Source organism: Pleurodeles waltl, chromosome 4_1, assembly GCF_031143425.1.
Source record: "Pleurodeles waltl isolate 20211129_DDA chromosome 4_1, aPleWal1.hap1.20221129, whole genome shotgun sequence".
Lineage (NCBI taxonomy): Eukaryota > Metazoa > Chordata > Amphibia > Caudata > Salamandridae > Pleurodeles > Pleurodeles waltl.
The window spans coordinates 296,804,582-296,820,248 of NC_090442.1; the positions used below are offsets into that span (position 1 = coordinate 296,804,582).

Here is a 15,667-nt window from a genome sequence, read left to right on the forward strand (position 1 = left end):
ACTCTGGCTCCTGCTATGTGTACTGCTGCCCACCAAAGGTCATTCCAAAGTATATTTCATTGTACATTTGAGTTGCAATGCTTTGATTGTGTTGTACTGATAAATATGTGAATCATTTGACAGACTCCAGATTAGTATTTGTTCCAAGGGTGTTTATTTAAGTGCTCCTAAGTTGAGGGGGATGTTCAATGGGCTGGGTTGATGGTGAAGGAAAGTCCATGGTAGAGTCCAGTCTTTTAGTATCACAGGTGCATTGTCCAATGGGGCATAGGAAGGGGAGTAATGGCAGTTCAAGGTGGACAGAGTGACAGAGTGGGACAGAAGGGTGACAATCAGGAGAGTCTTATTTCCTGGTGGGCTTCTTGGCAATGTTCTCTGGCTTCAGCCTGGATCACAGGGACCGTTTGCGTGGTGGTTCTCCTTCTGCAGGGGTGGGGTGCTGGTGGCCTGTTGTTCTTGTGGCGGGCCTCCTGTTCACTAGCGCAGGCGGAGGTGGAAAGCTGTCCATCGGTTTGGCTAGTGTCAGGGGCCGGTTGTTGTGCCACTGCCTCCCTCATGGTCTTGCCCATGTCAGCCAGCACCCCTGCAATGGTGACCAGGATGGTGTAGATATTTTTTAGGTCATCCCTGATCCCCAGGTACTGTCCATCCTGCAGCCGCTGGGTCTCCTGCAACTTGGCCAGTATCTGGCCTATGGTCTCCTGCGAATGGTGGTATGCTCCCAGGATGTTGGAGAGTGCCTCGTGGAGAGTGGGTTCCCTGGGCCTGTCCTCCCCCTGTCGCACAACAGTCCTCCCAGCTTTCCTGTTGTCCTGTGCCTCTGTCCCCTGAACTGTGTGCCCACTGCCACTGACCCCAGGTCACTGATCGCCCTGTGTTTGTGGGGTTGCCTGGGCCCCTGTAGTGGAGGACACACTGCTGATTGATGTGTCCTGGGAACAGTGGCATGGGCCCACTGGGTGGGTGCTGTGCTGGTGTTTCCTGAGGGGGGAGGCTCTGTGGTGGGTTGGGACTGTGGCAGGGGAACCGACTGTCCAGAGGTCCTGGATGGGCCAGGTTGGTCATCCTGATCCAGGCGTGCAGAGCTGCTGTCGTCAGTGTGGGCCTCTTCAGGGGGGGGGGACTGGATGTAGCTGGCACCTCCTCTCCGGTGACGTTGAGTATGGGTTCTGTGGGGATGCAAATGCAATGTTATTGTATCTGCGTGTGCCATTTTGTGCATGGGTGTGTTTCCCTGTATGATTTCCCTGTCAGCTTGGCCTTGTGTGAGTGGTGATTTTGTGGGCTGGGTGAGTCTCTCTACTGGGCATGCTCTGGTGATGGATGTCCATATAGGTCTGTGTTGGGGGTCCATGCATTGCTGTTACATGCAGGGCTTGGTATTGGGATGGGTGGGTTGTGATGGTGGGGTATGTGTGAGGCGGTGGACTGATGGGGTGAGGGTAGAGGTGGGAGTTTGTGATGGCATGCAGGTAGGATGGGGGATAAAGTAGTAAAGATGTGAGTTACCAGAGTTCAGCCCTCTTGCTACTCCTGCGAGGCCCTCAGGGATGCATTATTGGTCCTCCCATGTTGTTAGTTGTGGGGGAGGAGGTGGGGGTCCACCGCCAGTCCTCTGTACTGCTACCTGGTGTCTTGCAACCACGGAACACACCTTCCCCCGTAGGTCGTTCCACCTCTTTCTGATGTCATCCCTTGTTCTGGGGTGCTGTCCCACGGCGTTGACCCTGTCCACAATTCTCCGCCATAGCTCCATCTTCCTAGCAATGGACGTCTGCTGCACCGAATAGCTGTGGCTCTACCTGGATGATTTCCTCCACCATGACCCTTAGCTCCTCCTCTGAAAACCTGGGGTGTCTTTGGGGTGCCATGGATGTGGTGTGAGTGATATGTGTGAGGATGTGTGGGTGATGTGTGGGGTGATGTGTTGGTGTGTATGCTGTGATGTGCGTGGATGGTGTATGGGTGATGGTTTCTGTGCCCCTGATTGAGTGGGTGCTCCTGGCTCGTGCCTATCTCTGTTGGAAATCTTGTTTTTAATTGAAAGGGTTGTGGGTGTGTGTTTTATAGTGGTGTGAGTGTGTGGGTGTGGTGTATTTATATGTGTCAAGTGTGTGTAGTTTGAATTGTCCAGTGTGGTGTAGTTTTGTTAGTGTGTGTATATTTTTAGGGCGGCGGTGTGTAGCGCCAATGGTTTACTGCATTTGAAAGACTGCTGCGGTGATTTGTGGGTCGTGATACTGTGGGTATAGTCCTGTTGGCGTAACGGTGTGGGTTTTGCTATCGCCAGTTTATCACTGACCTTTGGGCTGGCAGACTTCTGTGGGTGTCTGTATAGTGGTGGAATTCTCAGTGTGGGTCATAATACCCGTAGTAAAATACCGCCACGGTTATGGTATGTTGGCGGCCATCAGCACGGCGGTAGGCGGCATTTACCGCCAGGGTTGTAATGAGGGCCTTTATATCACTTTTCAGTGATATCTCAACATTTACTTATTGCATCTTTAATCGTTTTGACCTGCATCGTATCAGATAAATATTATATATTTTTCTAAACACTGTGTGGTGCATTTTTGTGGTGCCATATGGTGTTATTGTATGATTTATTGCACAAATACTTTACACATTGCCTTCTAAGTTAAGCCTGACTGCTCAGTGTCAAGCTACCAGAGGGTGGGCACAGGATAATTTGGATTGTGTCTGACTTCCCCATACTAGAGTGAGGGTCCCTGCTCCCAACTAAATACCCCATTTCTAACAATAAATATAAGTGTTCAGTTCACCAAAATAAAAACAGTCTTAAAATGCTGCCATACTTCAGGGTATGGTTGTGTGGTCATGATCCTTGAAACCCTCCAGCTCAGATAAAGTGCATAAAGTAAGTCCATGTTACCTGAATATAGCACCAGGCCCAATTCCTGCACCCATACTCACCCCCGGCAGCCGGCTCCAGTGCCTCGAATGCAGGTTCTGCAGCTACTGTTGTATTTTTATGTTTGTCCCTTGCCCAGAGCATTTAGGTTTCACTGTGCTGTTTGATGGATTGAGTGCACCTTTCCACTGCTGATGTCAGGGAGCTTTTTTCTTTTGAATGTTTCTCTGACATTTCTGATTCCACACTTGATGTGAGTTACATGTCTTGCTCCTCTCTTTCTCTTTCCCCTCTCTTCAGGCCAGACAGATCTAAATTTTTAGAAGGAGAAGTGCTGGTGCTCATAGCTCTGTTTAGAAGCCCATGTTTCGTTAGACAATATTCAGGGCCTCACTATGAGCTTGGCGGGCGGCTCTTTGGGTCGGAAGACCGCCACTCCGGTCTTCCGACCATTGGCCCTATTATGAGTTTCCCGCTGGGCCATCAGGCAGAAACCTCCATTGGCAATGTTGAGGTCCGTCGGGTGGGACAGCACCTGTTGCGCTTTTCACTGCCTCTAAATCAGGCAGTGAAAAGTGGGACGGGCTGTCCATGGGGACCTCTGCACTGCCCAGGCCAAGTGCATGGGCAGTGCAGGGGCCTCCATGGGGCTCCCGGCACCCCGTCTCCACCAGCCTTTGCATGGCGGTGGAACCACCATGCAAAAGCTAGCAAACATGGGAGTCGTAATCCCCAGGGCAGCGCTGCCCTGGCAGATTAAGACCGCCGGCACCGCCAGGCCGGCCTTAAAGTGGCAGTGCTGGCAGTCCAACCGTGGTGCTTTCGCCATGGTCATAATGAAAATGTCAGACTGCCACTTTGGCAGTGGTCTGACCGCAACCGTGAGTGTCGCAGTCTTAAGATCGCCACACTCATAATGTGGGCCTAAATGTTAGCGCGTTGAATATAAAGGATGCGCGGCTTCAATCCACCTCATGCCTCTTTAATCCACTGCCGAGTACTGTCCTCCCCTTTACTCATTCCTACAGATATCCAGCAGCGGAGGCCACATGACTCAAGGCAAGAGGCGGGAAGCCGGAGACGAGGCAAAAAAATTTTAAAAATTTAAAAGCACTTGCCTTGTCTCCGTCCCTTCCACCTCCTGCTGCCTTGCGTGCCTTCACTGCTGGGACACAGGCACAGGCTCCCCAGCAATTCTGGCACTGCTTTCATGCAAAACCAACTATGAAAGCAGCACCAGGATTGGTCTGAGTGGCAGTGACTGCTGCTCAGGCACAGCCCTGGGGTCTGTGCAGTTTCTCCAGCCAGCTGTTAAACACAACCAGGCTGAAGAAATCTAAGTGTGCATTTGTGTTTGGACGGCCTCAGACAGCAAGCCAAACACACATGCGCACTTAGGTGCACTCTCCCTCCCCCTCCCTCCCACCTCCCGTGGCCCAACCCCATGCCTCCCTGCACACCTGGCTGTGCCAGAAGCAGAAAAATAAAACAATAGTGAACTATCATTTTATTTTTCTGCTTCAGGCTCAGCCAGTGGGGCGATGCTCATTCACCATAGCAAAGGAGCCGCCCCTGCAGTTATCTGCTTGTTCCTTTTGTGATGTTTTTACTTCTTTCTCTTTCTCCTTTTTACCCATGTGTATGTTTTATTCTCTCTTTTCCTGATATCTGATCAGGGAAAATAAGTGCCTGTCCCCAAAAATGCATGCCGTTGACCCACCGGCAACCACCGGCTCAAATTAACCACCGGAGGAGAGACAGTGCATGAATTCTTCTCACCTCTGGCAAACGTGTATGCATTGCCGACGTCAAAATAATAAATATACATTTTGCTGAGTGGAAGCCACCAGGGGTTGAACTCATGACTTACAGGTCGCCAGGTTTCTACAGCGAGCTGAAGCATTTTACATGCTTACTGTAGGGAAAGAAAAGACCCATCTAATCTGTTTCAACACAAACCTGATGAAGCAGGTTTTTATTCGCAGAGTAACTGTTTATTTTCTTACAGCCCATTACCCTGTTAATGTAATGAGCTTCATTTGCCTCATAGCATAAATATGTTATTTCTACTTTAAATTCGGTCATACTGTTTGTTTCTCTTAGTAAAAGTTGTGCCTTTTGAGGAACTGCAGTCTGCTTTCTGCTCTGGCCTAGCCTTACAGTGCCATGCCTGCTTCGATAGTGCTGAATTTAATTTCCATTAAGAATAAAAACCGTCTTGCCGATCTCCATGTTCTCAGCATCATTTATTGTATTTCTGTTCAGTTCATTTGACTGGCTCCTGTTTCCCCCGTTTAGGTGAACAACTGCCCATGGGGGGTCCTTCGCTGGCCTGCCCTACATTAAAGGACATCTCACAGCCTTCTAATGGTGCGGTCTCACTTCACTGCTATTTTGTGCAATCTGCAGGCGGTAAATTCTGTTTTTTTTTTAGTCTGTAACCACAGTGTCATTTACTTGGGTAATAAATATATGTGGCCAGGGCAGTGAAATTAAATGTGGCCTAATAACACGCTATTTAGTGGAACTGTATCAATGATGGCACAGTTCTATATTTATTACTACACAAACTGCCATGAGAAAAACACTATTTATTGCCACACAGACAGCATGTTTTAGGATAACCTTAAATGGTGAAACAACACTCATAATGGTCAGGAGGCCTCTTCAATTTGATTTTACCTTACTGCACAGATGTAGCCCCTTTCTCCCTAGTTCTGGGTAAATACATTTATTTAAATACAAATTGTTAGACCTGGCAGCTTTTTGGAGTGTCTCCCTTGTCTTTTTGCCTTCTGATCTCCTGTTTTCATGGTTTACTGGTCTCTGTTTTTGCTGGTTTATTGTCTCTGTGCACTTCACCACTGCTGATCATTGCTAAAGTGCAATTTCTCTCTAGGTAAATTGTACTGTTGATTGGTTTATTCATAATTGGCATATTTGATTTTTTGGTAAGTCTCTGGTAAAGTGCACCAGAGGTGCCAAGGGCCTGTAAATCAAATGCTACTAGTGGGCCTGCAGCACTAGTTGTGCCACCCACATAAGTAGCCCTGTAAACGTGGCTCAGACCTGCTACTGCAGTGTCTGTGTGTGCAGTTTTAAATTGCAAATTTGACCTGGCAAGTGTACTCACTTGCCAGGCCCAAACCTTCCCTTTTAGTACATGTAAGGAACCCCTAGGGAAGGCCCTAGGTAGCCCCATGGAGAGAGTCCAGTGTAATTGAAAGGTAGGACCTGTACTAGTGTGTTATACATGTCCTTACAGTGAAATACTGCCAAAATCGGGTTTCCCTGTTGCAAGGCCTATCTCCCTCATAGGTTAACATTGGGGCTGTCTTTAAATAACTTTAAAGCAAAGATTCCCTTTGAGGGCAGATAGAAATATGGAGTTTGGGATCTCTGAACAATGGAAAAATACATCTCTTAGTGAAGTTGGTTTTTAGATTGTGAGTTTGAAAATGCCACTTTTAGAAAGTAGCATTTTCTTGCTTAAACTATTCTGTGTCTGTGCTTGTTTGTGGATTCCCCGTCTGGGTTAGTGTGACAGTTGGGCTGTTGAGAATTCCCTCTAGATAGTGACACAAAGGGGTCTGGGTGTAGGCTGCACATCCTGATGCATTGTTCAGCACTCCGTCCATCATCCTTTTGTGTTGCGTATCCTGATGGGCCATCTGAGCTAGAGTGGAAGGAGGAGTGGACGCTTACACCTGAACAGACTGTGCCTGCCCTCACACAATGCAGTCTCCAACCCCCCTGGTGTGCGTCTGGGGCCTGGCCTGGACAAGGAAGGATCTTGCAAACACTTTAGACTTTGCTTTGAAGTTTGCCAACTTCAAAGACAGAACGGGGTAAACGAAGAAGTCCCAAAACCCCAAACTTTTAGAATCTTTCTGAAATCAAGAGGGACCTCTGCCCAGGAGAAAAGCTGAAGAGCTGGAGAGCTGGAGGAGTACTGACCTTTTGCTGTGTGTTACTTTGCTGGACATGCCTACAGTTGCTGTTTCTGCCTATCAAGAGTGCAAAGGGTGAACTTTGCAGTGTGTCCTGCTTGAGAAAGTTCTCGAAGGGCTTGGCGTAGAGCTTGCCTCCTGTTGGAAGTCTCAAGGACACCAAGGACTTCAGTCTCCTTGACCTGCAGCACTGAGAACTGTGTGTTTTGTGCTGTTCAAGAGGAGAAATCACAGGGACGCTGCCAACGATGCCGCTGCCCTGCACCATGACCTGCCGACGCCGCACGGAGGTGCATTGCCCCACTTTGCACCGCGACCCTGGTCTCACCGATGCCGTCATCGGACTGCTTCACCGAGCCGCTGCTCGCACCGCGACTTGTGGGCCCTGCACTCCGGCCTTGCCTGCTCACACTGCAGCCTTGGCATCTCCGATGATGCCACTCCTGCTGACACCGGTGTCGCCGCCTGCATCGTGGCCTTTGGACACCGCTTGTGAGGAACATGAAGCACCGTCCTGTCCCGCTCCACAGCCCCAGTCCACCGATGCCAGCATCATTGACTCCAGTGTCGTCACCAGATATCCTGCCTGTACCGTGGCCTGTGGGGACAGCTCGCGAGGGTCATGAAGCCCCATCCCGTCCCGACGACAGCGCTTCCGCAACAACAATACCGCTGCCTGCACCGTGACCTGGTGACACTGCACGTCGTATGTCATACCGCAGCCCTGGTCTCATCGACACCGCTGGACGCCATTACCAAGCCGGTGCCTGCACCGTGACCTGTGGGCACTGCACGTCGCATTTTCCCGCTTTGCACCGCAGCCCCGACGCCATCCACCCCAGCACTCCTGATTTCATCAGCCCGGTGTTCGATCCCCAAAGTGGGTGACTTCAAGGGCCTGACGATTCCCACACCGACTCCGGAACCGAGACCGCCACGCCGCTCTCTGGAGCTCACCGTGAGGATCACAATGCCCTGCAATTCCAAAGGTACTGGTTGCGGGTCTTCCCGACACCATAGGTGGCCCCAATGCCGTGGCTGGCCTGAACTGTTGGTTTTGTTGATCAAGACACCGTGATAGCCTCAGGTGAAGCTCTCAACTTCAAAGATCTGTATTTTTGAGTACATCTTTCAGAATTCATATATTTATTACTGTTTGGTGGATTTCTATCATATTTGGTCTTGTTTTATATACAGAAATGTTGTCTATTTTGCTAAAACTGGTGAGGTGTCCTTTTGTAGTGTTTTCAGTTATTACTGTGTGTTATGTGCAAATGCTTTACACATTGCTTCTGAGATACACCTGACTGCTCGTGTCAAGCTAGCACGGGGTGAGCAGGGGTTATCTGAGTGGTTATCTTCCTTATATGGCTAGAGTGAGGGTCCCTACTTGGGCAGGGTGCAAACTGACTGCCAACTAGAGACCCCATTTCTAACACAAATGCAAATGAATAAATGCCAAGGCATAAACCATAAATGCAGATGCACAGATGTATTACCATTGTTGCAGGTGGACAGGGGCATCATGATCAACTGAAGGCTTTGCCCCTTGTGATAGAGCAATCAATTGATCGATTGATCTATCTATCTTTCTATCTATCTATCTATCTATCTATCTATCTATCTATCTATCTATCTATCTATCTATTTATCTATCTAACTACCTGTCTAACTACATTTTGATCTTATAATATGTTTAATAGTTGTATTATTATAATTATAAGTAGTAATGATATTTGTCAACACGTTTATCCATTTAGGCAGTTCTTTCCACGATCTGGGTGTTTGTTCTATTCCTAGTTCCTGCCATACTAACTGCCACTACACATGTGGTCTAGACTGCTTTTGAGGTACTAGGACCTTGTGAGGATGCTACATATGCTGTAGATGTGTGCATGTGTGTGAGAGAGAGAAAGAGAGAAAGAGAGAGAGCAATGTACGGTACAGAGTGGTTAATTAAGGTAAGCATTGCTTATTTGCATCTCATAGGTATCAGTCATGTAAAATATTGAACCAATGGTACAATCTTGGCCTTCACCTTTCTGGAGTTGATAAAGTATGTTTTGACTGATGTTATATTCATGCTTAAAATGAATTTCATAGGGGTCCACGGTGCAACTAATCAGGACAAAATACTGATAGGACCTTTTTTGGTATGTTACTGCATTGCACATTTTCCAAAGGGCAGCAGTGCATACAGAGGCCTAAACAGACACAGTTATTGATAACTTGGGCGTATAATAGAAGCCTTCTTAGGTGCAGCATTGACAGCATGCCTGGGACAATCAACACAGCAAGTTTTTAAAGCATCGCTGCCCAATAGGCTCAGTCTTCGTCCTTCTAGGAGATTTCAGATAGAACCCTTCCTGTATACTTTGCAGCACTGTTAGGAGCCACACATCAAGAGACATTTGCAGGAGACTGCCAGGGCCCTGCCTGTACCACTGAGAATCTCTGAGCAAGAGAAAGCTGCAGAAGACTAGGGACTTCTACAGCCCTGCTGCTGTCCCGCCCAAAACGGCTGAGAAACATACAGTTAGAGACAATGGAAAGAGACTGCTAAAGATTCACTGACTGTTTCCATTGTTGCTGATAATCCTTCTGAGAGCCACACAGCCCAAAATGGTAGCAGCAAATAGTCATGGGCTGCAGGAGGAGACAGCCAGAGCTCCTCTTCTTCCCTCACAAGCACAGCTGAACGTTTTGTAGCCAGAGAGAGAAGCAGAGACAATGTAATCTAATATATAAGAAACAACTAGAGCTGTAATAATTGTTAGTAATTGGTTGCAACCTACAGACAATCAGAAACTGCCACCGCTTCTCATCTTTCCTCCCAGTCACTCATTCAATTCCCACAGTCAGAGACCGCTGTATGAAGCACCCAAACGTTACTGTACAAGAAGACATCACCTTCATCTCTTTCTCTCCCCATGTTTGTCATCCACACTTGCCTCCCGAGTGGCCATTAGGAATCCCAACACACATACCCGCTGCATTTGTATCACTTTCTTGTCCCTCTCCATCTCTTTCTCTGCCAACGTCGAGCACTGTTGTTCTCCTTCTCCCTGTGCCTCCCTTGAAAACCGTCTACATCTTTCTTCCTTCCTGCCACTATTGCCTTTGACAATGCCTGTAGATACTGAAGCATTGCCATGTTGGAATGTTAATTTGTTTACAACCAAGATAGGCACAATATTGCATCTAGATGCAACATGGTGACCATTTTAGATCTGCATATCAATATTATTTGATATACTTCTTGTTATACCATTCCTACAGCAACATGATGACTATTGAGATGGACGCCCACAGCTACAGGGTTTGCCAATGCTTGCACAGTCATTTGACTGTCAGAACTGGCAGCGAACAAGCATTGGATGTACCCAGATGTACCCAATTAACCAATTAATTTTTACATTCGTACCAGGATCAGTGCAGAAGATTGTGCCTAGAGCTCATCTGAGACTGCCTGGGTTCAGACAAAGAGCTCAGCTAAGACTGTCTTGAGCTCCACATCAGCACATGGCCAGATGCCATGCTAAGAGGGATGTTGAGTGACATCACTGCTTGAGTTGCTTCATCTCTTCAGTGCTCATAGGTACCTGGAAGTGCTTTCCACAAGCTGGGTGGAGAACAAATGGTGACTGTAGGACTCTGGATTTCTGCGTAGTATCCGGATGTCGAAGCTAGGGTGGCTTCTTCATAGTCAACTAAACACCATGATTTCTTGGAAAAGCAGTGGCAGCAAACCTGCAAATATCCCTTTCCACGATGTGATCTGTCCATTAGAGAATGTCTGAGACTCTAAATCCAAGATGTTGCACACTGTCTTCCTGGGATGTTAGTTCTTGTTTCATGCACCTATAAACTAGGCCACAGGAGAGGAAGATATGTTGCAACACATTTAATTCCCTGATTTTCTGTTGTGGTCTTTTATGCTTGCTTCAGTTTTTGCCACTGATAATAGCTTCAAACAGCTTAGAAAAATTTTCTTCTGCGATCTTTTCTTGGCAACACCTGTTTTTTTTCTTCTTTCTGATTTCAGGAGGATTTTGGTCCTTACTAACTTCTTCATAGCTGTCTTCATCTTCAATCAAGAATTACAACATTGCCAAGTGAGGTTTTCGCCTTTGTGGGTTAATCCGCCTAACTGTGACCCTCTAATAGACTCTTGACACCTTTTACATATATTATTCTGTGGAAGGTAGCACTCTGGCTGCTTTGAAGGCTAACTCTTTTGTATGGCAATCTGAAAGTATACTCAAAAGACCTTCCTTGATATTCATCCAGTTCACAAACCAACTTGACCTTTTCACCCTTCGGGACCAGGGCATACTGCAGATATTTTCTCTTTATTGCTTTCTTCTTTCACATTTTTTTAACCTAATAACTTGTTTAGGAATAATGCTTCATACTGAGTATGTGCTGTTTCTAGTAGCTGTAACTACCAGATATTGGGCCTGATATATTGTTAGACCTGACAGCCTTAGGATGCCAATTGCCTGAACAACTAATTTTAAGGTAAGTTTTTCTTTTTGGTTTTTATGGTTTATTAGTTGTTTCGAATATGAATATATATATATATATATATATATATATATATATATTTATATATATATATTAGTTGTTCAGGCAATTGTTATTCAGGCACAATTGTTGTTTTAGCCAGTAGTTGTTCAGTACTTAGTTGTAGAGACTTTTTAGTTGTTTAGCAGTAGTGGTTTAGGCTATAGTTGTTTAGGGCCTAGTTGTTCTGTCACATATTCACAGTCTGCCAGAAACGATGCATAGCCTGCCGGGCAACGAGAAAATCACCGCACAGCCAAACCGGAACGACCGAGTCTGACTTCCCGAGTGAAGATTCGATGCAGTCCCTGCCTTGCGACTGGAAATTTAACACACAGCCCTATTGGATCGAAGCACAGCCTAACCGGAATAAAGCAGCTCAACTTACAGGGTGAAGAATCACCTATTGGATCGACCCAATGCATGTGACTTATTCCCGCACATCCAGGATTTTCCGTGCAATACCTCCGGTCATCAAAAAGATCCCCGGATCACAGTGAGGAACCAAGACTGCCCACCAGAAATCGATGTAAAACAACGCATCCTCTGTGCCGCACCGGAAATTCCAATGCACACCCTATTTTTCCATGCATCTCTTCCTCTGCAGCCCCCATGCGTGTTATTTTTTAAGCAAACCAGGTACTTTGTGCAAACAAGAGACAACTGTTGATTTCTAAGTTTTAAGACTTTTTTCAATCTTGCAAAAGTGATATCTCAACTTGTGCTTATTGAATCCTCATCGTTTTGGCCTTAATTTAACCGGATAAATATCTTATATTTTTCTAAACCAGTGTAGTGTATTTTTTGGGGTATTTTCACTGTGTTACTGTATGATTTAGTGCACAAATCCTTTAGACATTGCCTTCTAAGTTAAGCTTGACTGCTCAGTGCCAAGCTACCTGAGGGTGGGCACAGGATAATTTGGATTGTGTGTGCCTTACCCTGACTAGGATTGTGGTCCCTATTTGACCTTTTCTGAGGGCTACTCACCATTTCCTAAAATAAGGTTACTAGGTGCAGACTTACTAGTCTCCAACCTCCTGTGGAGCCTCTCTACATCTGGCTGTATGAATGTAAAGTCACTACTCATAGCTTTTCACATGCACTAGGATATCTCCACCACCCCTAAGGGAAAGCATGGAGAAAAATATTAAAGTTTATTCATCTCTAAAAATAATTAAAATATTTGAATATAAAATATTATTGCAAAAAAAGTTAAGCTTACAGTTGATAAAATTAAATGTTGCATTGCATTAAATGAAGTGTGTATTAAATACATTAAACAAATAAACAATTAAAATATATTCATTTCATTTTTTAAATGATTTTGATAAGCCTAAGATATATCACTGACATTGAACGTTTTTATTTTTTTTAATATCAGGGCCACTTGAATCATGCAGTTGTGCAGCATAATTATAGATTAGTGTAGCTACATTTGCCACATGCCCCATCATCAGCTGCATAATCTGCTGATTTTAACAAAAAACAATTTGTTTGTAGCTCAAACAATTCAAAAGTTACTAAAGATACAAGCGACATATGTTCCTGCACAATGGAAGACCATTTGAAAAGGTTCACTGGTTACTTATTGCTATATATAGTGGTAAAAAAGGTGCAACCAATGTCCAGACAATGTTAACAAGTGAGAAATGACAAAATAATGAAGTAATAGAAACGCAAAAAGTGCTGTATGTTGCATAGTTTACCTTTTCTCTTTTACTTGCAGCACAATTTACTTAACCCTGCCCTTCTCTACCACATACTTCCAGTGACCCTGTTTAAGATGTATTAAAAGGTTTGGCTAGATTAGTTTAAATTGTTTTTATTTTTAATAATGATTTAAAAGTGTGATTCAATTTTATTATTAAAATAAGAATATGCCCCTCTAAAGAAATATGTCGCTCTTGGAATATTTGTGCTATGCAAATACCCAAATATTTATGGCAATGCAGCAGTACTTGTAACTATCATATGCTTTACTGAATAGTTAAATATATAGAAACTATTAAACTAATGTATAATTCATTATCACATGTATTACTATATGAAAATGTAACACAGTTTTGACTAAGGTATTTTAAAAAAGTATCATGGCTCTCAGGTAAAAACAAGTCAACTGCAACACATTTTGGGGCAGATGTACCAACAGTTTGCACTGCCTCAAAGCCACATAAAGTGACGAAAGGCAAAGTAAAGTGATGATAAAGTATCTACTTTCCAACACAAAACATTTTCTGCAGTGGAATGTTTCTCTTAATGTTGTACAAATAGCACTTTGCTCTGGTTTGTGCCACTTTAAATCAAGGGGTCTTTCAATGGGTGATACTCAGGTGTTCCTACCCTGCAACATATGATTTTTTATATAAACTCAGATCTACAAAGCTGTTAGATCTGACTTTGTGTCGAAAATAGCTTCTCCTTAAAAGAGGCATTACATTTCTGAAAGTATTTCAATCAATGGAGGTATGCTGCACAGCACCTAGCCATAGTGTGAAATGTTAAAAGGGGTCTAAGCCTGTGATTTATTTATTGGGTGGATACCCTTCCACTACAAAACCTATGCTAGACAGCAGACACACACATTAGCACTCGGTTGGACAGGTTTGTAAGCGGTGATCGACAGCCTGGGCACCAGCACAGGAGGAGAGAGCAGTGGGCCTTCTCTCTCCCTCGCGCTCTGCAGAGCAGCAGCTCTGATTGCTGCATCACGTTGTCCTATTTTCTAATAAAACTATCCCTTTGCCTATTGCTTAATTTTTCCAATTGCCTCCAGGTTTTTTGCCCAACTAGGGTTCCGTGACTCGCCCTACCTCATATCTTGAGTAAGGGGTCGCATTCTCTTTTTTCATTTTTGTTTCATTTGCCGGCATAAATTGGCAACAGAGCAATCAGCCCACGCGCTTTCACTCCTGTAGCTTCCGCATAGTGAGGAGGCATCGAGCGCGGTGGTGCTTCTCACAACCTTGGTATGGAAAAGAATTATATATGAAGGCAGACATCGGTTTCTCTAAATACAGATGTAAACTTGTACATATTCTCTATGTACTGCAAAAACATCTACAGTACATATGACCTCAATTAATTTTAATTTTCCAACCTTGTAAAACTGCTTCCTTAGTGCATGTTTGTTACTGGCAAATGTTTTAGAACTGTGCTGAGGAAGCACAGCAAAATGAGCCACTTCCACTCCTTTAGTCTGCGCAGCATAGAGAATATAGATTTTAGAAGAGTTTCTTACCTATTAGTCCTCGTCTGGGTCTCAGCACAGAAATGCCACCTCTCGGAGGCAGCTCACAGTTCTTGAATGCCCTCTAAAGCAGAATTTAAGGTCCCATGTCCTCTTTGGCCCCTGAAGAGCGTGTCTAATGCAGACCCGCAAATAAAACAAAAATCTCACTGTGTGACGCGGGTATGGTGCTTTGAAGGGGGCTGGGACCCGTGACTGGAAGTACTTACGAGCCACTTTTACCCACGAGTGTCCCTCACTCTCCTCCCAAAATAAAAAAAAGGCTTGATGATGTTGGTGTCAATCCTGGGGGGGGGGGGGGGGGGTTCACACCCAGTAATGGACATCGGCATTCCAGGGCCTCCAAAAACCATGTCTAAAACCATTGTTTACAACAATTTTTAGCTCGTTTTCCCTGCCACCGTGTGACATCGGCTCCCCACCGGGTGACCTTGTGTAGGGAGCCGATGTTTGTGTCACATGGTGGCGCACTGTGAGTTGGCAGTGAGGCCATATCCAATGCATTCACCGCGGTACTTTCATCTTGGTATTGTGTGTAAGAGGCTTGAAATGAACGCATGTCTATATGGAGAAACTACTCTGCTAGATTCAGCTTCCGCTGCCCACAGCTGTTACTTAATATTCACGCATGACACCACTGCCCCATTACACGCGCATACACCGCTCTTTACACAGTAAATGTTCCAGGACTTGTGTTCCTGCATATTTCCCTCTGCAATAATTGAAGACGAAACGTCCTTTCAACGTTGTGAAACTGACGTTTTCACACGCGAGTTCTGATTTGAAGCCAACACGCTATTTGAATTACGCTTTACGCTGCTGTCATGATCTTTAGGCCCGGATTGTCACTCACTCTGGCGGAAGTCTTTTTATATTATGTAAACTCTACTCTTTACATTATTTTTCTGAGGGACATAGGGGCAGATTTAAGAGCCCCTAGCGCCTCCTTGCGCCACATTAGTGTAATTTTTTTTTAACGCTAATGTGGCCCAACGAGACCAAAATCGCCACACCAGCTTTACAAAGTGG

The 15,667-nt window shown here is 45.3% G+C and overlaps 1 protein-coding gene across 1 annotated transcript in view; it reads right to left on the reverse strand.

The window, feature by feature from the left end:
• The window catches only part of LOC138287701 (dihydrofolate reductase-like), a 152,941-nt gene extending 138,111 nt beyond the window's left edge, over window positions 1–14,830 (reverse strand). Inside the window, exon 1 of the mRNA XM_069228376.1 lies at window positions 14,630–14,830. The gene's annotated coding sequence lies outside the window, so the exon portion shown is untranslated. The remainder of the gene's footprint in view (window positions 1–14,629) is intronic.
• Window positions 14,831–15,667: the final 837 nt, after the last annotated feature.